The 23,244-nt window shown below is 36.5% G+C and overlaps 1 long non-coding RNA gene across 2 annotated transcripts in view; it reads right to left on the minus strand.

The window, feature by feature from the left end:
• Window positions 1-21,405: 21,405 nt before the first annotated feature.
• LOC134731835 (uncharacterized) overlaps window positions 21,406-23,244 on the minus strand; it is a 409,501-nt gene continuing 407,662 nt past the window's right edge. For both annotated transcript variants that reach the window (XR_010114459.1, XR_010114458.1), the window contains one exon: window positions 21,406-21,478. This is a non-coding gene — a long non-coding RNA (uncharacterized lncRNA). The remainder of the gene's footprint in view (window positions 21,479-23,244) is intronic.

The raw sequence follows: 23,244 nt of genomic DNA on the forward strand, positions 1-23,244 counted from the left end.
AACCTTGCACCGATAAACACAATAAAGGTTTCATAGGAGCCATTTTCTGCCATGTTTTGAAATTAAACTTATTGGAGTTAAAGGGAGAAGAAACATATAATGCACAAAAGTAGTATGTTTTTTTGTTTTGTTTTGTTTTTGTTTTTTGCTTTGTCTTGAGATGGAGGTTCGCTTTTGTTGCCCAGGCTGGAATACAATGGCGCAATCTCAACTCATTGCAACCTCTGCCTCCTGGGTGCAAGCGATTCTCCTGCCTCAGCCCATCGAGTCGCTGGGATTACAAGCAGATTTTGGAGAATTTCAGATTTAAACTCTCAGAGTTTCACAGATATGTCTTGTTATATTCATAATACCATTTTGATTATCTAACTCCTCAAAACATCCAACAACACAAAGAAAAAATTTTTCAAGAATATGTTAGTATTTTTCTATCTAAAAGACATTCTGAAAACTAATAAGTAATATTTTCTTTTTCTTAAATTATTTATTCACAAAAAGACAATGCAGTTCAGAAATTCTGCATAATTAATTAAAGAAGTATATTAACATTGTAAGTAATTTACACATGTCTGTTTATAGGAAATAGTAATGTCATAATACTGGAGGCCATTCAAGGGGTGAATTGAAATTTCTTAATTGCTGAATGAGTCAACATTTAGCCTACTTTTTACTCTTCGGTTGCATAATATTAATAATCTACTAACTCAAAATTATCCCTGTTTTAAAATTCTATAAACAGAAATTAAGTCAAAAAAACAAAATGGCATTTTCTCAGAAAATCCCTTATATTTAATCATAGTTCATAGTAGTTAACCATTTTATAACAACTTAATCATCTAAACCTCTCATATTAAAGTGTTTTGAACTCATACTACAAAACAAGACTAACAGATTGCTGAAAAATATAGTAACACTAGACTATTTATAACCCAAGGCCTTTAGAATCATTATGTACTGTTTCAAGATTTTCATACATTTAGAAGAGAGGTCACAATGAAATTTGTTGTAGTTCAAAATGGTCATAATAAAGGGAACCCTGAAAATATTTTAATCTTATTATGTAGGTCAATATAAAGGTGATTAAATGGGACTAGAATCTAAATATCATATATATTCTGAATTATTTTTGTCTTATCAGTGAGACCTAGATATCCCAGGACTAACTCAAGTGAAATAATTCCATAAATTTCAAAAAAAAATGTTGTATAAACTACATAATTTCCAGAATTGTTACTAAAGTAATAGAGACATTTGTTAGAACGACTGTGATATGGGCAAAATTGTGTTTTCAAAAATGTATATCTTGTAGTCCTTACCCTCATTATCTCAGAATGTAACTGTATTTTGAGATAGAGTTTGTAAAACAGGTAATTATGCCAAAATAAGGTTAGTAGGGTAGGACCTGCTCCAGTATGACTGGTTTCTTTTCAAGAAGAAGACATTAACGCACAGAGGAAGCCTATGTGAAGGCATAGGCAGAAGATGGCCATCTACAAGCCAAGAAGAGAGGTCTCGGAAGAAACCAAACCTAATGGCACCTTGATCTCAGACCTGTGACTTCTAGAATTATGACATAATTAATTTATGTTGTTGATGCCACCCAGCTGGTGCTAATTTGTTGTGGTAGCCCTAGCACACAAATACAGATTGTAAAAACAAAGCATTTTAATAACTCAAGAAAAAAAATACTTACCATATTGGTAATATTCCCTTCTGCCCTAAATTCATCCCTCTCCTTGATGTGGATCTGCTAAAATGATATTGTCAACCAGCAGACCTCAATTCTAGGCCCAATTTTGTTATATAATTAAACTCTGCACTAGCTCAATGTTTTCTTAGAGGAAAATGTATATAAAATAAAGAGCAATTAGGCAAGATATGATAATTCATTGACTTAGTTTCAATTTTCAGGTTATTATTAGCAACTTAACATTTCTTGTCAGTCTATTTGTGCATGTTATCACCCTTATTTTTTTAATTATTTTTTATTTTGATAGTTTTTAAAGTACAGATGATTTTAGGTTACATGGATGAGGTCTATAGTGATCAATTATGAGATATTTAGTGCACCTGTCAACTGGGCAGTATACACTGTACTCCATATGTAGTCTTTTATCCCAAACCCCCTTCCCAGCCTCCATCCCTGAGTCCCCAAAGTTCATTATATTACTCCGTATGTCTTTGTGTCATCATAGCTTAACTCCCACTTATAAATGAGAACATACAGTATTTGGTTTTGCATTCCTGAGTTACTTCACTTAGAATAATGGGCTCCAGCTCCATCCAAGCTGTGGCAAAGACATTATTTGATTCCTATTATGGATGAGTAGTGTTCCATGGTATGTATAAACCACATTTTCTTTATCTACCTTTTGGTTGATGAGCACTTAGGTTGGTTCCATATCTTTGCAATTGTGTACTGTGCTGCTACAAATATGCGTATGCATGTGTCTTTTCATGTAATGACATCTTTTCCTTTCAGTAGATATCCAGTAGTAGGATTGCTGGATTGAATGGTAGATCTATGTTTAGTTCTTTAAGGAATGTCTATACTGTTTTCCATAGAGGTTGTACTGATTTACATTCCCACCAGCAATGCAAAAGTGTTCCCTTTTCACCACATCCAAATCAACATCTATTGTTTATTGACTTTTAAATTATGGCTATTCTTGCAAGAGTAAGGTGGTATCTCATTGTAGTTTTAATTTGCATTTTGCTGATGATTAGTGATGTTGAACATTTTTTATATGTGTATTGGTTGTTTGTATATCTTCTTTTCAGAAATGTCTATTCATGTCCTTTGCCCATTTTTTTCATGGGATTATTTTTTTTTCTTGCTGATTTGTTTGAGTTCCTTGTATATTCTGAATACTAGTCCTTTGTTAATGTACAGTTTGCAAATATTTTCTCCATCTGTATGGATTATCTGTTTACTCTGCTAACTACTTCTTTTGCTATGCAGAAGCTTTTTAGTTTAATTAGGTCCAATGTATTTATTTTTGTTTTTGTTGTATTTGATTTTCGGATCTTAGTCATGAATGCTTTTCCTAGGCCAATGTCCTGAAAAGTTTTTCCAATATTATCTTCTAGAAATGTTATAATATGTGATGTATCACATTTATTGACTTGCATATATTAAAATATCCCTGCATTCCTGGAATAAAACCCATTGGATCATGATATATTATCTTGCCATTGGATTCAATTAGCTAGTATTTTGTTGAGGATTTTTGCATTTATGTTCATAGTTTGAACATCGGGCTGTAGTTTCTTTTTTTGTTGTTATGTTATTATGTCTTTCCCTGCATTTAGCATTAGGGTGATATTGGCTTCATGGAATAATTTAAGGAGGATTTCCTCTTTCTGTATCTTTTGGAATAGTTTCAGTAGGATTGGTACCAATTCTTCCTTTAATGTCTGATAGAATTTAGCTGTGAATCCATCTGGTCCTGGACTTTTTTGTTGGCAATTTTAAAATTACAGATTAAATTTCACTGCTTGTTTTGGTCTGTTTATGGTTTCTATTTCTTCCTCATTTAATCTAGGAGAGTTGCATGTATCCAGGAACTTATCCATTTTCTCTAGATTTTCTAGTTTGTGTGTGCAAAGGTGTTAATAGTAGCCTTACATGATCTTTTGTATTTTTGTAGTATCAGTTGTAATAGCTCCAGTTTCATTTCTAATTGAGCTTATTTGGATTTTCTCTTCTCTTTTCTTGTTTAATCTCACTAATGGTTTATCGTTTTTTTTTTATCTTTTCAAAGAACCAGTTTTTTGTTTCATTTATCTTTTGTATTTTTTTGTTTTAATTTAATTTAGTTCTGCTCTAATATTTATTTTTTTTCTTCTACTGGATTTTGGATTTCGTTTGTTCTTGTTTCTCTAGTTCCTTGATATATGACATTAGTTTGCCAATTTGTGATTTTCAGACTTTTGATGTAGACATTTAACACTATGAACATTTTTCTTAGCACTGCTTTTGCTGTACCTCAGAGGTTTTGATGACTTGTCACTATTATCATTCATTTCAAAAATTTTTAAAATTTTCATCTTGATTTTATTATTTACACCCAAATGATTCAAGAGCGGATTATATAATTGTCATGCATTTTTTGAGGTTTCCTTTTGGAGTTGATTTCCAGTTTTATTCCACTATGGTCTGAGAAGATACTTGATATGATTTCAATTTACTTAAGTTTGTTGAGACTTGTTTTGTGGCCTATTGTATGGTCTATCTTGGAGAATATTCCATGTGCCAATAAGAAGAATGTATAAGCTGCAGTTGTTGAGAAGAATGTTCTGTGAATATTCATTAACTTCATTTGTTCTAGGGTATAGTTTAAGTCCATTGTTTCTTTGTTGACTTTCTGTTTTGATGACCTATTTAGTGTTCTCAGTGGAGTCCTGAAGTTCCCCACTATTTTGCTGTTGTTGTCTATCTCATCTTTTAAGTCTGGTAGTAATTGTTTTGTGAATCTGGGAGCTCTAGTGTTAAGTGCATCTAAATTTAAGATTGTAGTATCTTCTTTTTGGACTGATCCTTTTATTATTATATAATGTTCTTCTGTATTGGTTTTTTGTTTGTTGTTTTACTCTTGTTGCTTAAAGTCTGTTTTATCTGATATAGGAATAGCTAATCCTGCTCACTTTGCTTTCAATTTCCATGGAATATCTTTTTCCACCCCTTTACTTTGAGTTCATATGAATCCTCATGTTAGGTTAGTTTCTTGAAGACAAGGGATAGTTGGTTGGTGGTTTTTTAAATTCATTCTGCCGTTCTGTATCTTTTAAGTGTTGCATTTAGGCCATTTACATTCAACATTAACATCCAGATGGTAGGTACTGTTCTATACATGTTAATTTTTACCTAGATACTTTATTTTTTCATTGTGTTATTGTTTCATAGGCCCTGTGAGTATTATGCTTTCAGGAAGTTCTATTTTGGTGCACATGCAGCTTCTGTTTCAAGATTTGGAACTCCATTTAGCATTTGTTGTATTGCTGGTTTGGTATTGGCAAATTTCCTTAGCATTTGTTTGTCTGAAAAAGACTTATCTCTCCTTTATTCATAAAGCTTAGTTTTGCAGGATACAAAATTCTTGGCTGACCATTATTTTGTTTAAGAAGGCTAAAGATAGGACTCCAAGCCCCTTCTAGCTTGTAAGGTTTCTGCTGAGAAGTCTGCTGTTACTCTGATAGGTTTTTCCCTTGCAGGTAACCTAATGATCTATCTCACAGCTATCAGAATTATTTCCTTCATTTTGACTTTAGATAGTCTGGTGACTGTGCCTTAGTGATTATTTTTTGCAGTCAATTTCTCAGGAGCTCTTTTAGCATCTTGTATTTGTGTATCTAAATCTCTAGTAAGGCCAGGGAAGTTTTCCTCAATTATTGTCTCAAGTAAATTTTCCAGACATTTAGCCTTCTCTTCTCCCTCGGGAACATCAATTATTCTTAGGCTTGGATGTTTAATGTGATCCCAAATTTCTTGGAGAATTTTTTTTTTTTTGCTTCTTTATTTTTATCTTTGTCTAATTAGGTTAATTCAATAGACTTGTTCTGAGCTCTGATATTCTTCTACTTGTTCTAGTCTATTGTTTAAATGTTCCACTGCATTTTTAAAAATTTATCTATTTGCATCTTTCATTTACAGAAGCTCTGATTGGTTTTTCTTTATGAATTCTATCTCTCTGGAAATTTTTCATTCATATACTAAATTGCTTTTTAATTTCTTTATGTTGTTTTTCACCTTTCTCTGGTACCTCCTTGAGTAGGTAGCAGAGAAAGGTGAAAAACAACATAAGGAATAATCAGCCTTCTGAATTCTTCATTTGGTATTTCAAATATTTAATCTTGGTTTGGACATGTTGCTGAGAAGCTACTGTGATGATTTAGAGGTGTTATGGAACCCTATTTTGTCACATTACCAGAATTACTTTTTTTTTGTTTCTTCTAATTTGAGTAGACTATTTCTTCAAATTATTCTTGAATTTGTTTTTGATTTGACTATGTTTTTTTTTTCTCTCTCTTAAGGATGTGACTTTAATGTTTATAATTTATTATAGCTCAATTTGGTTCTTGGTGCTTTTAGGGTTGAAAACGCTTTATGATTTCCTTGGTTATATAGAGTATTTGTGTGCTGGCTTTCTCAAATGCTGATTGTAGTAGTTATGTACTTGATGTATGGGCAAGCTTATTGTCTGCTGTGAGGTTAGAATGGCAAGGATCTCTTGAAGCTTGTATCATTCCTCCATTATGTGCACTTTTAAATTTATTTAATATTTCCTCAGTTTTCTGTTTACCAAGTTGATGCTTCAGGCTTCATACCAGTAGGGGATGCACCCCTGGGTAAAAAAAATAGTTGTAGCTAAAGCACGTGGGTAGATGCAATACCCGATGGTGGGCAGAAGTCCCAGCCTTGATAAAGGTGTCTGTGAGAGCTCACAATTAGATGCACTGAGGTTTTATCAGAAAGAGGGGTGAGAGTTACCTCAGCTCCCCTGCCTGTTTAACAGGAAAGCTATCCACCTCCCTCCTGTCCAGTGTTCCAGCTATTCAAGTCAGACAGACACCTTTTTTTTTTTTTTTTTTTTAATGTGTAGGAATGTTGATGTTCCAAGTAGAGAGAAATTGTGACACAGTCCTTGTTCGAGCCTGAAACTGGGACATGCTCCTCTTGTGGGGATACAATCACCCTTAATTCTTCCAGGAAAGCTGTCTACAGTTGCATCCATGCTGACTTGCCATGGGAGTAGCCCCAGCTGTGCCTGCAGTGGTGGAAAGAGGGGAACAAGGACCCCTTCACCAAGACCCTTTGTGAGCATGAAGGCCACCTGATTATTGGGATAGAGATGCAGACTTTCTCTCCTGTTTCCAGCCTGTCATTGTGCCTCTGCTGAAAGAAACTTCCCACCAATAGAAAGATCTGGGACTCAAGGACTGCTGTCCATATATTTTTGCTCCACATGGTGTTCCCTTGATGTGGTGCTGTCCCTCTTCCCCTAGGAGTAGGAGCTAATGAGAGCCAGACTACATTGATTGCTGCTGTTCTTCTGGGTTTAGCCACCCGGTGGGGCTTCCACACTCTGGGCTGTTGCTGGAAAATATCTGCAAGGGATCCAGTGATGTGATCTGTCTTCAAGTCTCCCAGCAGTGGATACCAGTACCAGCTCTAACGGGGGTGGTGGGGATTGATATAGACTCTGTGAGATTCCTTGTTTGTAGCCAGTCTTGGTGTGCTGGGTTACTCAAATGCTGCTTATAATTGTAGTGAACTTGTCAGGTGGACAGAATCAGGATCTTTGGAGATCCAGGGTGTTGTGGGTGGTGGTGATAGCTAAGGCTATGCAGTCATTTTCTCCTTCCTGAGTGCCATGTTATTCTACCTAGAGATATTTTAATGGACAGCGTTGGTTGGCCTCAAGCCAGGAGGTGTTACTTGCAAAAGAGCACCAGCTGCAGTAGCAACAGTGGGATTTGAGCCTGCCCCAAGTTGCCCAGGGTAAGTATTCTGGTTTCTTTTTTTTATTTCCCACTTATATTTTAAGTTCAAGGGTACATGTGCAGGATGTGTAGGTTTGTTACATAGGTAATGGTGTTTTTTGCACAGATCATCCCATCACCTAGGTATTAAGCCAAGCATCCATTAGCTATTCTTCCTGACGCTCTCCCTCCCCTGACTCCCTGCCCTCCAATAGGCCCAAATGTGTGTTGTTCTCCACCATGTGTTGATGTGTTCTCATCATTCAGCTACTGCTTATGAGAACATGTGGTATTTGGTTTTCTGTTCCTGTGATAGTTTGCTGAGGATAATGGCTTCCAGCATCCATATTCCTGCAAAGGACATGATCTCATTCCTTGTTATGGCTGCATAGTATTCCATGGTGTATATGGACCACATTTTCTATATCAAATCCACTGTTGATGAGAACACAGGTTGATTCCAAGTGTTTCCTATTGTGAATAGTGCTACAGTGAACATATTTGTGCATGTATCTTTATAATAGAATGATTTATTTTCCTTTGTGTATATACCTAGTAATGGGATTGCTGGGTCAAACGGTATTTCTGCCTCTAGATCTCAGGAATCCTCATGCTGTCATTCACAATGTTTGAACAAATTTAGATTCCCACCAACAGTATAAAGGTGCTCCTTTTTTTTTTCACAACTTCTCCAGCATCTATTGTTTCTTGACTTTTAAATAATAGCCGTTCTGATTGGTGTGAGATGGTATCTAATCATGGTCTTCATTTACATTTCTCTAATGATCAGTGCTGTTAAACTTTTTTTCATATGTTTGTTGGCCACATGTATGTATTATTTTGGGGAGTATCTGTTCCTGTTCTTTGTCCATTTTTTAAGGAGTTTTTTTTCCTTGTAAATTTATATAAGTTTATTGTAGATGCTGGATATTAGACCTTTGTCAGATAGATTGAAAAAATTTTCTTTTGTAGGTTGTCTGTTTACTCTGATGATAGTTTATTTTGCTGTGCAGAAGCTCTTTAGTTTAATTACATTACATTTGTCAATTTTTGCTTTTGTTGCAATTGCTTTTGTCGTCTTCATCATGAAATCTTTGTCCATGGCTATGTCCTGAATGGTATTACATAGATTTTTTCTAGGTTTTTATAGTTTTGTGTTTTATATTTAAGCCTTTAATCCATCTGGAGTTGATTTTTTATAGGGTGTAAAAAAGGAGTCTAGTTTTGATTTTCTGCATATGGCTAGCCAGTTCTCCCAGTACCATTTCTTAAATAGGAATTTTCCTTGTAGCTTGTTTTTGTGAAGTTCATCCAAGATCAGATGGCTATAGGTGTGCGGTCTTATTTCTGGGTTCTCTATTCTGTTCCATTGGTTTATGTGTCTGTTTTTGTACCAGTACCATGCAGTTTTGGTTACTGTAGCCTTGTAATATTGTTTAAAGTCAGGTAGCATGATGCTTCCAGCATTTTTCTTTTTGCTTAGGATTGTCATGACTGTTCAGGCACTTTTCTGGTTTCATACAAATTTTAAAATAGTTTTTTCTAATACTGTGAAGAAAATGGTAGTTTAATGGGAATAGCATTGAATCTATACATTTCTTTGGGTAGTATGGCCATTTTCATGATATTGATCCTTCCTCTTCATGAGCATAAAATGTTCTTCCATTTGTTTGTGTCATCTCTAATCTCTCTGAGCAGTGGTTTGTAGTTCTCCTTGAAGAGGTCCTTTAGTTCACTTGTTAGCTGCATTCCTAGGTATTTTATTCTTTTTGTGGCAATTGTGAATGGGAGTTCATTCATGATTTGGCCCTCGACTTGCCTACTGTTGGTGTATAGGAATGCTAGCAATTTTTGAATATTAATTTTGTAACCTGAGACTTTTCTGAAGTTGCTTATCAGCTTAGGAAGCTTTTGGGCCAAGATGATGGGTTTTTCTAGACATAGAATCATGTCATCTGCAAACAAAGATTGTTTGACTTTCTCTCTTCCTATTGAAATACCCTATATTTATTTCTCTTGCCTGATTGCCCTGGCTAGAATCGCCAATACTATGTTGAATAGGAGTGGTGAAAGAGGGCACATTTTTCTTGTGCTGGTTTTCAAGGGGAATGCTTTCAGCTGTTGCCCATTCATTATGATACTGCCGGTGGGTTTGTCATATAGGGTTCTCATTATTTGGAGGTATGTTCCTTCAATATCCAGTTTATTGAAATTTTTTAACATGAAGAGCTGTTGAATTTTATCAAAGGCCTTTTCTGCATCTGTTAAGATAATCATGTTTTTTTTGTCTTCAGTTCTGTTCAAATGATAAGTCACATTTATTGATTTGTGTATGCTGAACCAAACTTGCATCTCAGGGATGAAGCCTACTTAATTGTAATGGGTAAGTTTTTTAATATGCTGCTGGATTAGGCTTGCCATGCCAATATTTTGTTGGGGATTTTTGCTCACCAAAAATGTTAGCTTAATTTTTTTTTTAATCTCTGTCAGTGCCAGGTTTTGGTATCAGGTTGATGCTTATCTCACAGAATGAGTTAGGGAGGAGTCCCTTCTTTTCAATTTGTTGGGAATAGTTTTAGTAGAAATGGTATCAGCTTTTCTTTTTGCCTCTGGTAGAATTCAGCTGTGAATCCATCTGGTCCTAGGCTTTTTTACATTGGTAGGCTACCTATTACTGGCTCAATTTCAAAACTCATTATTGGTATATTCAGATATTTAACTTCATCCTGGTTCAGTCTTGGGAGGGTGTATGTGTACAGGAATTTACCTATCTTTTCTAGATTTTCTAGTTTATATACATAGAAGTGTTTATAGTATTCTCTGTTGGTTGTTTGTATTTTTGTGGGGTCAGTAGTAATATCATCCTTATCATTTCTGATTGTGTTTATTTGAATCTTCTCTCTTTTCTTCATTAGTCTAATTAGCGGTCTATCTATTTTATTAAGATTTTCAAAAGAGCAGCTCCTAGATTTGTTTACTTTCTAAAGGGTGTGTGTGTGTGTGTGTGTGTGTGTCCTTCAGTTTAGCTGTGATCTTGGTTATTTCTTGTTTTCTGCTAGCTTTGGGGGTTGTTTGCTCTTGGTTCTCTAGTTCTTTTAGTTGTGATGTTAGGTTGTTGACTACGTATCTTTCTGGCTTTTTGATGTAAGCATTTAGTGCTATAAATTTATCTTTTAGCACTGCTTTAGCTGTGTCCCAGAGATTCTGGTAAATTGTCTCTTTGTTCTCATTACAACTTCTTGATTTCTGCCTTAATGTCATTATTTACCCAAGAGTCATTTAGGAGCAGGTCATTCAATTTCTATGTAGTTGTGTGGTTTTGAGTAAATATCTTAATCTTGAGGTCTAATTGGATTGTGCAGTGGTCTGAGAGACTGTTTTCTATGATTTCAGAATTTGCATTTCCTGAGGAGTGCTTTACTTCCAAATATGTGATTCATTATATATTTTTTTTTATGGGCTACTTTTTTTTTTTATACTTTAAGTTCTGGGATACATGTGCAGAGCATGCAAGTTTGTTACATAGGTATACACATGCCATGGTGGTTGATTCACCCACCAACCCATCACCTACATTAGGTATTTCTGCTAATGTTATCCCTCCCCTAGCCCCTACCCCCAACAGGCCCCAGTGTGTGATGTTCCCTCCCTGTGTCCATGTGTTCTCATTGTTCAACTCCCACTTAGTGAGAACATGCAGTGTTTGGTTTACTGTTCCTGTATTAGTTTCCTGAGAATGATGGTTTCCAGCTTCATCCATGTCCCTGCAAAGGACATGAACTCATCCTTTCTTATGGCTGCATAGTATTCCATCGTGTATATGTGCCGCATTTTCTTTATCTAGTCTATCATTGATGGGCATTTGGGTTGGTTCCAAGTCTTTGCTCTTGTGAACAGTGCTGCAATAAACATACGTGTGCTTGTGTCTTTATAGTAGAATGATTTATAATACTTTGGGTATATACCCAGTAATGAGATTGCTGCATCAAATGATATTTCTGGTTCTAGATCCTTGAGGAATCACCACACTGTCTTCCACAATGGTTGAACTAATTTACACTTCCACCAACAGTGTCAAAGTGTTCCTATTTCTCCACATCCTCTCCAGCAACTGTTGTTTCTGAACTTTTCAGTGATCGTCATTCTAACTGGCATGAGATGATATCTCATTGTGGTTTTGATTTGCATTTCTCTGATGACCAGTGATGACGAGCTTTTTTTCATATGTTTTTTGGCCACATAAATGTCTTCTTTTGAGAAGTGTCTGTTCATATCTTTTGCCCACTTTTGGATGGAGTTGTTTGCTTTTTTTCTTGTAAATTTGTTTAAGTTCTTTGTAGATTCTGGATATTAGCCCTTTGTCAGATGACTAGATTGCAAAAATTTTCTCCCATTCTGTAGGTTGCCTGTTCACTCTGATGATAGTTGCTTTTGCTGTGCAGAAGCTCTTTAGTTTAATTAGGTCCCATTTGTCAATTTTGGCTTTTGTTGCCATTGCTTTTGGTGTTTTAGTCTTGAAGTCTTTGCCCATGCCTATGTCCTGAAGGGTATTGCCTAGGTTTTCTTCTAGGGCTTTTATGGTTTTAAGTCTTACATTTAAGTCTTTAATCCATCTTGAGTCAATTTTTGTATAAGGTGTTAGGAAGGAGTCCAGTTTCAGTTTTCTGCATATGGCTAGCCAGTTTTCCCAACACCATTGGTTAAATAGGAAATCCTTTCCCTATTGCTTGTTTTTGTCAGTTTTGTCAACAATCAAATGGTTGTAGATATGTGTTGTTATTTTTGAGGCCTCTGTTCTGTTCCATTCTTCTGTATATCTGTTTTGGTACCATCACCATTCTGTTTTGATTACTGTAGCCTTGTAGTATAGTTTGAAGTCAGGTAGTGTGATGCCTCCAGCTTTGTTCTTTTTGCTTAGGATTGTCTTGGCTATACAGGCTCTTTTTTGGTTCCACTTGAAATTTAAAGGAGTTTTTTCTAATTCTGTGAAGAAAGTTAATGGTAGCTTGATGGGAATAGCATTGAATCTATATGTTACTTTGGGCAGTATGGCTATTTTCACAATATTGATTCTTCCTGTCCATGAGCAGAAATGTTTGTCTATTTGTTTGTATCCTCTCTTATTTCCTTTAGCAGTGGTTGGTAGTTCTCCTTGATCAATTTTAGAGTTATTGCCATGTGGTGAGGAGAATAATGTATATTCTGTTGTTTCTGGGTATAGAGTTCTGTATATATCTGTCATGTCCACTTTATCCAGAGGTGAGTTCAGTTCCTGAATATTTTTGTTAACTTTCTCCCTCAGTGTTCTGTCTAAAATTGTCAGCATGGTATTACATTTTCCCACTGTTATTGTGTGGGAGCCTAAGTCTCTTTGAAGGTATCTAAGAACTTGCTCTATGAATCTGGGTGCTCCTGTATTAGATGCATATATATTTAAGATAGCTATTTCTTCTTGTAAATTAAACCATTTATCATTATGGAATGCCCTTCTTTGTCTTTTTTGATCTTTGTTTGTTTAAAGCCTGTTTTGACAGAAACTAGGATTGCATCCCTTGCTTTTATTTCTGTTTCCCGTTTGCTTGGTAAATATTTGGAGCCTATGTGTGTCTCTGCATATGAGATAGGGTCTCTTGATTACAGCATAGTAATTGGTCTTGATTCTTTATTCAGCTTTCTATTCTGTGTCTTCTAATTGCAGTATTCAGCCTATTTACATTTAAGGTTAGTATTGTTATGTGTGGATTTGATCCTGTCATTTTGATCTTACTGGTTATTATGCAGATTTGTTTATGTGATTGCTTTATAATTCCACTGGTCTGAGAAATTCAGTGTGTTTTTGAAGTGGCTGGTAATAATCTTTTCTTTCCATATTTAGTGTTTCCTTCAGGAGCTCTTGGAAGGCCAGTCTGGTGGTAACAAATTTCCTCAGCATTTGCTTGTTCAAAATGGATCTTAACTTTTTTTTTTTTTTTTGCTTATGAAGCTTAGTTTGGCTGCATATGAAATTCGTGGTTGGGAATTTTTTTTCTTTAACAATGTTGAATATTGGTCCCCAAACTCTTCTGGCTTATAGGGTTTCTGCTGAAGGGTACACTGGTATTCTAATGGACTTCTCTTTGTCAATGACCTAGTCTTTCTGGCTGCCTTTAACATTTTTTTATTCTTTTGACCTTGAAGAATCTAATAATTATGTGTCTTAGGGATGATCTTCTCATGGAGTATCTTACTGAGGTTCTCTGCATTTTTTGAATTTGAATGTTTCCTTGTCCTGCTAGGTTGTGGAAATTCTACTGGATAATATCCAGAGGTATGTTTTCCAACTTGGTTCCATTCTCCCCATCTGTTTCAGGTACCCCAATTAGTTGTAGATTCAGTCTCTTTACATAATACCATATTTCTCAGAGGTTCTGTTCTTGCCTTTTCATTCTTTTTTCTCTCTTCTTGTCTGCCTGTCTTAATTCAGAAAGCCGGTGATCCAGCTCTGAGATTCTTTCTTCTGCTTGGTCTATACTTCTACTAATACTTGTGATTGCATTGTGAACTTCTTGTAATGTGTTTTTCAACTCTAACAGGTCAGTTATGTTTCTCTTTAAACTGGCTATTTTGGCTGTCAGCTCCTGTATTGTTTTATCGTCATTCTTATCTTCTTTGCCTTGGGTTACAACATGCACTTATAGCTCATTGAAGTTTGTTATTATCCACATTCTGAAGCCTACTTTTGCCATTTCAGCCATCTCAGACACAGCCCAGTTCTGAGCTCTTGCTGGAGAGGTGTTGCAGTCATTTGGAGGAAAATAAAGCATTCTGGCTTTTTGAGTTTTGAGCGTTTTTGCTTTGATTCTTTCTCATCTTTGTGGGCTTATAGACAACCTTCAATCTTTGAGTTTGCAGACCTTTGGATGGGTTTTTTTGTGGTCTTGTTATTGTTGTTGTTGTTGTCCCTTCCCTTCAGGCACTCTGTCCCAGAGAGAGATCAGAGCTTTCTCTGTAATACCTGCAGATGGGTATGGCTAGAGGCCCTGGCTGGGAGGTCCTGCCCAGCGAGGAGGAATGGATTGGGGTCCCACTTAAAAAAGCAGTCTGTCCATGATCTGGCAAAACCACTGTGCTACACTGCTGGGGGGACCCTTTCTTGTCTGGACCATTTGGACTCTCCATAGCCCACAAGTTGGAATGGCTGAGTCAACCAAATAGCAGAGATGGTGCACCTTCCCCGCCGCCCAACCCCAGGGGCTCCGTCTGATCTCAGGCAGGCTCCATCCTGTTGCCAATGCCTGGCTGGAATTCCAAAACAGGTTTTCTTATCCCGTGAGGTGTCATGTAAGTGGAATGACGCTCAGCTCTCTGAATTCTATACTCTTCCTAGGGTTGTATGCAGACATACAGCCTTAGGTGAGTTGCAGACATGTTTATTGGGGATCCCTGGGCTAGAGTATGCTACATGGTCTCTGTGTGTGCATGAGCAGCTGATCTGAAGACTCCACACAGCTCTGTGTGTCAGACGCAAGGTCCTGGTGTCATGAGCTCACAAGGGGATCTCCTGATCCATGGTTTGCAAAGATCCATGGGAGAAGCATGGTTTCCTGGAGTTACACAATCACTCCTGGTTTCCCTGGCTAGGGCTGGGGGTTCCCTTGGCTCTATGTCACTCCAGAGTGGGCCATCACCCTACTCTGCTTTTCTTCACTGTCCACAGTCAAATTGTTTCCCTAATCAGTCCCAATGTGAGAACCTAGATATTTCAGTTGAAGGTACTGTATTCACTCTCCCCTTTCATTCTTCTCTGTTAGTATCTTGGATTGCAGCTGCTTCTAATTGGCCATCGTGGCACCTCTTCAGTATTCTGGTTTCTTGGGCAATAAGCAGGGCTATAAGGCTCCCAAAAGTTTATGTTGTTTGTGCTAAGCTACCAGGGTGGGTGGATGGGCACAACCAGGTAGAAGCAAGGTTAGTCGAGTCTGTACTCTGACTCTCCTTGAGCAGGGCAAGCTATGACCCCTGTGAGGGTCAGGGGGTGGTTCTATGGTCGCTGGAGCAGTGTTCCCAAGGTGAGTATAACTGCCTCTGCTTCACAGAAAAGTTTGTAAAGGGAGTGGGGAGTTATAGGCAGCTGTAAGCTTCACCCAGCTTCCATGCAGTTGGCAAGGATAATCTCATTTCCACAGTGTTCCACTAACATCACCAGGTTAAGACCCAGGCTGTCTGTGCACAGAACTCAGACCTGCTCAGGCCATAAGCTTACCCTTCAGAGATAGCAACCATGGCCTCCTTGTCTCCTCACTAGGCTGGGTGCCCAGCTCCTGTGCTTGTTTCTGGAGCATACTTCCCGTTCAGCCCCTGGGTTCTGGTCAAGGGAGTTCATCCCCACTTGAGATTATATTATGAAATTCAGTTAGGAGCTTCATTCTCATCATAGTGACCCATCCCTGAGCTAGCTGACTGACTTCCCCAAAGTCTCTTATGAGATATAATCAGGAATGGCTTCCTTCAGTTCACACTGGAGACTGGGAATACTTGCAAAGTATTTCCTGCTGCTGCTTCTACTTTCACATTTCTTGTCATTCCCTAAATCAGTCCCAGCTCTGGGTAGGTTTAATGTCTCCTGTGACCTGGATTTTCAGATTCCCAAGTGGGAATGTATATCCCAGAGGCAGTCTCTCTCTCCTCACACTCTGTGGACTTTCAGTTTTTCTCTTGTCTCAGAGAGGAGGCTTCAGACTGTTACTTCTTTCAAAGGGTCTATGGATTATTTAAGTTTTCCTATTAATTTCCTGCATTGCTCCTTGGAAAACAGTTCACAGTGTGAATTTCTACACACTATTCTGTCCTTCCAAGTGGGAGAGATACACTGACAGTCCCTCCAATCTGACATCTTAGAAAAAAGTCACCCTTATTTGTATTATTTTCTAGGTCTATCTATATTTTCATGAAGTGAATGTCTTATTAAAATGACTTTATGGGAGATGTCAACAAAATGGTGGAAAAAGAGCTTTCTGATTCACACTCCAAGCATGGATGTACCAAATAAACATCTATTCATGTATCAGTTCCATCTGAGAGAAACTCAGAAATAGTTAAGACTCCTACTCACTGAGCAGCTAAGAAAACATCCACATGGAATGGGTAGTAAAAGCTGAGGCACACCCAGGCACAGGCCCTGTTCAGATACAGCACCATGTAGACAGGAAAGAAATCCCAAACACTCAGCTCTGCCTGTGGAGAAGTGGACTTGGACCTCACATATAATGCCCTCACTCTAAGGTTCCTTTTAATTTGGTTCTTAATTCACTAACTCTGGGAGTGAAGGAGATTAACTATGTAAAAGTCTATCTTGTCCACAAGAAGAAAAAATGAGTGGTTTTATATACATGTGCAAGCACTTCGAGGGACTCTATCCTCCAGCAGTAGTGCAGAGAAGGGGCTTGAAAAAATAGCTCCTTGTTTCTCTCCAGAAGGGGTTTATGATACACTGTTGCAGTGGATACTTAGTAGCCTGGCTTCTACCTAACACACATTGAGAACTTAAAGATCAAACAAACAGTGACCCTCCAGCAGCCTGAGAAGCAGATCAGCACTTTCCAAGCCTTCTACTCCTGCTTGCCCCAGTGATAACATCAAGTTTATCAATTCATTCTGGAAAGAGTTTGCCCAAATAGCAAACACTCCAACTTTTACAGCTTCCACCCAAGGTATTTAATTCTAATCCTCCTAGCTGTGGGAGCAAAGAAGACTAGGCACATGTAAGTCTCTCTAGAACACAGAAGGAAAAGTACAGTTGTGAGCAATCATTCAAGTACTTCCAGGCGCTTCATCTCTTAAGGGTGGTGAAGATAATGGGGCTTTAAAAGTTAAGTTTCCTTCTTCTCCCAGAAAATGTTTAAGCCACACATTAAGTGCCCCAACTTTTATGGATCCCACCAGATGGGCTAACTCCTAAGCATCTTATCTCTGGGGGCAGAAAGAACTAGGCATATCCAAGGCTCTCTGGATCACAGAACAAAGAGGTAGTTTTTAAATGATGTGCAATATCTTCTAGCTGCTATGCCCCCTTAAAGCAGTGCAGATATAGGGTTGGAATGTATAGTTTCTATTTTCTCTCTGAAAGAGGTTTCTTGTATTCTCTTTCAGTGTCTTCTTAATGTCCTGCTTCTAATAAATTTGTATCAAGGAGCTAATAGAATAGACCAAAATAGTAACCCTTTGATAGCCTTAGCCAGGGCTTGAAACTTCCTGAGCCTTTCCTCCTGCTTGCTCCAGTGATATATCCAGGTCTACCTCTTCATCCTGAAAAGAGATGGTTGAAGCACATAGTGCCATAACTCCCATAGCTTCTGCTCAAGGGACTATCTTCGTAAAAACATAACTCTGGATTCAATGGATTTGTGTTCGTGAGTGGCCCTAGACCACAAAAAATAAAGAAGTAGATATACAATGGGCCCACGTCCAGCAGCTATCTCCCCAAGATCAGAGCATACAAACTGATTATGAATACGGGCATTTGACAAAGATCCTTGCTCAGGCTTACTGCAGAAAGAGAGGGAGATAAGAGCCTGTGCTCAGCTTTACCATGAGGATAGATAAAACTGAAATACATCTCCAACTTTCCAGCTACATCTAGAGGTGTTGGCTTTTACCTTACTTATCAGAGGGTACTGACAGGATGTGGCCTATTCTAATTTCCAGGGAGCCACCAAAAACATAGACAGTAGTTTGGTCAAACACAAAAATTTAAAAGGTACGTTAAAATCTCTAGCCAGACAGATAGTTGAGATGCTTCTCCTACAAGAGACTGGTCTAACAAGACTGAGAGAGGCAGTAGTCTTATCTGATTCACAGAGACCAAGACAGTGAAAAAAAAAATGAATATACAGGAAAATATATTTAAAATAAGCAAACAAGATAAATCTCTAGAAACTTACCCAAGTGAAGCGAAGATATGTTTTTTACCTAACAGGAAACTCAAAATTATGGTCATAAAGATGCTCATTGAGGTTAGGAGAGCAATGCATGTATAAACTGAAGATTTCAACAAAGAGATAGAAACCATAAAAAAGTACTGAACAGAAATTGTAGAGCTGAAAATTGCTATAACTGAACTGAAAAATTTATTAGAGGGATTCAACAGACTAGCTCAAGCAATAGGAAGAATCAGGGAACTCAAAGACAGGTCCCTGGAAATCATCCAATCTGAAGAGCATACAGAAAAAAATAAAAAAGAATAAAGATAAGTTAACAAATGTTTCTCAGCACAATAAAGGTCCTCATTATTTTTTTGTCTCACATATCACTTGTAATGTAAACACTTTTCTTGGTATATAAATTTCACTTATTTTGCACTTCCCTTTCTCCTTTCTTAGCTCATGACAAGCTCAAAGCTAACTTTATACTAGGTGATAAAGAGTTGAAGGCATACCTTCTAAAATTAGGAACAAGACAAAAATGCCCACTATCATCACCTCTTTTCAAAGTAGTACTGGAAGTCTTGGCCAGATTAACTAGGTAAGAAAAAGAACATCTAAATAGAAAAGAAAGATGTAAAATTTTCTCTGATTTCCACACATCTTATAACAATCTTATATGAGAAAATTTCAAAGATTACACCAAAAAACTGTTAGAACTAATAAAAGAACATAGTAAAGTAGCAGGATACAAAATTAGTTCAGAAAATTCAGTAGTGTCTCTATACACTAAGAAAAAAGGACTTGAAAAAATATATTTAATTTACAATAACATCAAAAAATGAAATATCAGTAAATTAGTAAATTTAACTACGGAGGTGAAAGATCTGTATACTGAAACTTGTATATTGATGTAAAACAATGAAAATGACACAAATTGAAAGATATCTGGTGCTCATGCATTGGAAGGATTAATATTGTTAAAATGTCTATTCTACTCAAAGTGATATACTGACTCAATGTAATTCCTACCAAATTTCCAATGTCTTTCTTCATAGAAATAGAAAAAAATTACCATTTGTGTGGAACCACAGAAGACCCCAAGTAGCCAGTTATCTTCAGCAGAAAGTACTAAGCTCAAGCTATCACATTTCCAACTTTCAAAATATATTACAAAACTGTAGTAATCAAAACAGCATTGTACAGGCAAACAAACAAAACAAAACAATAAAAAACAACAACAACAAAAAACCCCAGAAACATTCACTAATGTAATAGGAAAGAGGGTGAATAAATAAAATGGACATTTATGGTCAATTGATTTTCCAAAACAGTGCCAGGAACACAAAATGGGGAAAAGGCAGTCTCTTCAATAAACAGTTGTGGGAAAACCCAATATCCACGTGCATATGAATAAACTTGAACCCTTGTATCACTCCTTATACAAAATTCAATTCAAAATGAATTAAAGACTTAAATGTAATACTTGAGACTGTAAAACTATTAAAAAGAATATAGGAGAAAAGCTACATGACACTAGACGAGGCAGTGATTTCTTGGATATAACTCTAAAAGCACAGATGGCAAAAGCAGAAATAGACAAATGGGATTCCATCAAACAAAAAAGTTTCTACACTGCAAATCAAACAATTAACAGAGTAAAGAGACAACCTACAGGTAGAGAGAAAATATTTGCAAATTATACATCAGATAAGGGGCTAATATCCAAAATATACAAGAAACTCAAACTAGTCAATAACAAGAAAAAAAATTTCAATAAAAATGGACAAAAGGGTTGAGAATGGTGGCTCATGCCTATAATCCCAGAAGTTTTGGAGGCCAAAGTAGGAGGATCACTTGAGCCTATAAGTTCAAACCTGGACAACATAGTGAGATCTGCCTCTATACAAAGCAGACAAAATTGTTAGTTAAGCATGGTGGCACAGGCCTATGGTCTCAGCTACTTGGGAGGCTGAGATGGGAGGATCACTTGAGCTCAGGAAGTTGAGGCTTCAGTGAGTTGTTATTATACTGACAGGTATGTAAAAAAATGTTCAACATGTCTAGTCATCAGAGAAATGCAAGTTAAAACAACAATGAGATATTACCTCACACCTGCTAGAATGGCTACCATTAAAAAAATGAAAGATAACAAGTGTTGGCAACTATATGAAAGAAAGGGAATCATTTCTTAGGAGAAATAAATTCTGGGGACCTATTATATAACATGGTGCCTATAGTTAATAATGTAATGTATCTTTCAAAATAGCTAAAGAACAGACTTCAAATGTTCTTACCACAACAAAAAGAACTATTTAAAGGGATAGATATATTAATTTTCCTGATTTTATCATTCCACAATGTATACATGTATCATAATGTCACACTGTATTCCATATAGTTGTTATCTGTATATATATACGCAGAAATAGAGCCACAAAATCTCTTAAAAAAGAAAAATCCAAGACCAGATGTCTTCAGTAGTTAATCATAACAAATATCAAAAAAAGAAAAAAAAGCTTATAAAACTGTTAGCAAAAAAACTTGACAATAAAGAGGTATTTTAAAATTCAGTTTATGAGGCTAGCAATGCCAAAATCAGATAAAAACATCACAAGAAAAGAAAAACATGGAACAATATCCCTTATAAATACGTATGCAAAAATCCTTGGGAAAACATTAGCAGATCAAATCAAACAACATATATGAGCTATACACTATGACTGAGCAGGATTTATCTTCACCCACTAGATTTTAAGTAGGCATAATATAGCAAAAAAATTATTTTTAACAAATTTATGATATCTCAAAGTAACATCAGCAAAATGGTAGAGTAGGCAGTACCAATCTCTCCTTCATCCCCAGAAGTAGCAACAAATAAGCATAAATCGTTAGAAACAACTTTGACAAAATTCTAAAAAACAATCAAATGTTTGTGTCAACCAAGTGAATGTTAAATTAAGAAAAAGGCAAGTTGAAATTGACAAAAAATTCTCAGTTTTTTTACTTGCCTTTATCACACCACCTCCTTGGTACAGTAGCAGTCTTGAAGTGGTAGCAACTTGGTGTCTTCAGTGTGGGATCTTGGTCTCCAGTTCCTGAAAAAGCAGAGCAAACCTTATATATAAAGAATTCTGTTTATGTGTTCTGAGCTGTCAAATGGGCTACCTGAAGAACTAACATATGGTACTTGTCTCTGTTTTTCCTAAGTCAGACCAAAAAAAGTGGCATATATTGCACATATATATATATACACCCATATATATGTGCAATATATATGCATATCTCTATGTATATATATGCCATATATATGGTTACTCTCTCTCTCTATATATATAGGGTGTATATATATATATATATATATATATATGGTGTGTGTGTGTGTATATATATATATATATAGAGAGAGAGAGAGAGAGTAACTTTTGCCCCAGATGCTTGTTTATTAGTTCAACTTTCAGTGTGTATGTGTGTGTGTTTCTGTGTGTGTGTGTATGTTTTAAGACATATGTGTTTGTGTGTATATATATACACATATATACATATATATACACATATATACATGTATATATATATATTCTTTTTTAAAACTGTTTTACTATATTTTATTGATATAAATACAACAAACCTCCTAAGTGTGTTCTTGCTTCAAGGAACTTAAGGACATCCTCCTCCTTTAGTTGCAAGACATGAAGGGCTCCAGACATTGTGAAGATTTCACTTTAAGTTAGGAATGACAGGAATACAGAACAATGCCATATGGACCCCTCTGTGGGTAGTACGGAAAAGCCGTTCATTTTTATATACCATCTAAAGTTCAATAGGTAAAGTTGTGATAGATTCTTTGGAAAACTAGGAACATCTGTGTATACAAGAGAATTTAGAATTCCACATGCATAACCAGGGCAAGATATATGCTCAGAAAAAACTGAGAGGGTCCTAATATTTTGCCTTGGGAACTAGACTAAGTTGGAAACCTGGCAAAGATTTGAAGTACCCCAGATTTGAAGTACCCCAGCATAGAGCCAATCTGCAATGATTGATAGAGAAGTTTGTTTTGGGTTGCTTTTTTTTTCTGTTCTATAGTTGTTGTTTTGTTTATTTACTTATTTTTAGCTCATAACAATCAAGAAAATCTCTGTCAAAGTATTAACTAAACACAAGATAAAAGATCAGAGATTTCAGGGACCACATATGACAAAGAATACAATTTTTACAATCATTTGGAAAAGTCGCTAAACATGGACTATTAAACCTTCAACAATAAAAAGGCTGCAAATCCTGAGTAAGAGGGAGAATCTGACTTCCAGAGTTGCCACATTAAAGCATTCAAAAGTCTACTTTTTAAAAACAATAACAAAATCACAAGACATGCAAATAAACAGAAAAAAACCTGCCCATTGAAAGGAAAAAATATTAAATTTTTTAATATTTAAAAAATAGCTCCAAATATGCAATGAGCTAAATGTTTGTTTCTCCATCAAGTGTATATGTTGAAATCCTAACCTCCAATGTGATGGAGCTAAATGGTGATGCATTTGGAAGATGATTAAGTCGCAAGGGTGGAGACATCACGAGTGGGATTACAAGTTTTACAAGAAGAAACCTAAGAGCTTGATCTCTCTCTTTCTCTCTCTCACTCATTCTCTCTGCTCTTCACAATTTTAGCCCTATAAAAAAATGCTGAAGGAACTTCTTTAGGTTAAAATGAAAGGACACAATAAGAAAACCGCCATCTGCAAACCAGGAAACATACCCTCACCAGACACTGGATCCACCAGGAAACATACCCTCACCAGACACTGGATCCACCAGGAGACACACCCTCACCAGACACTGGATCCATCAGGCCCTTACCCTCAGA

This window comes from Symphalangus syndactylus, chromosome 11, assembly GCF_028878055.3.
Source record: "Symphalangus syndactylus isolate Jambi chromosome 11, NHGRI_mSymSyn1-v2.1_pri, whole genome shotgun sequence".
Taxonomy (NCBI): domain Eukaryota; kingdom Metazoa; phylum Chordata; class Mammalia; order Primates; family Hylobatidae; genus Symphalangus; species Symphalangus syndactylus.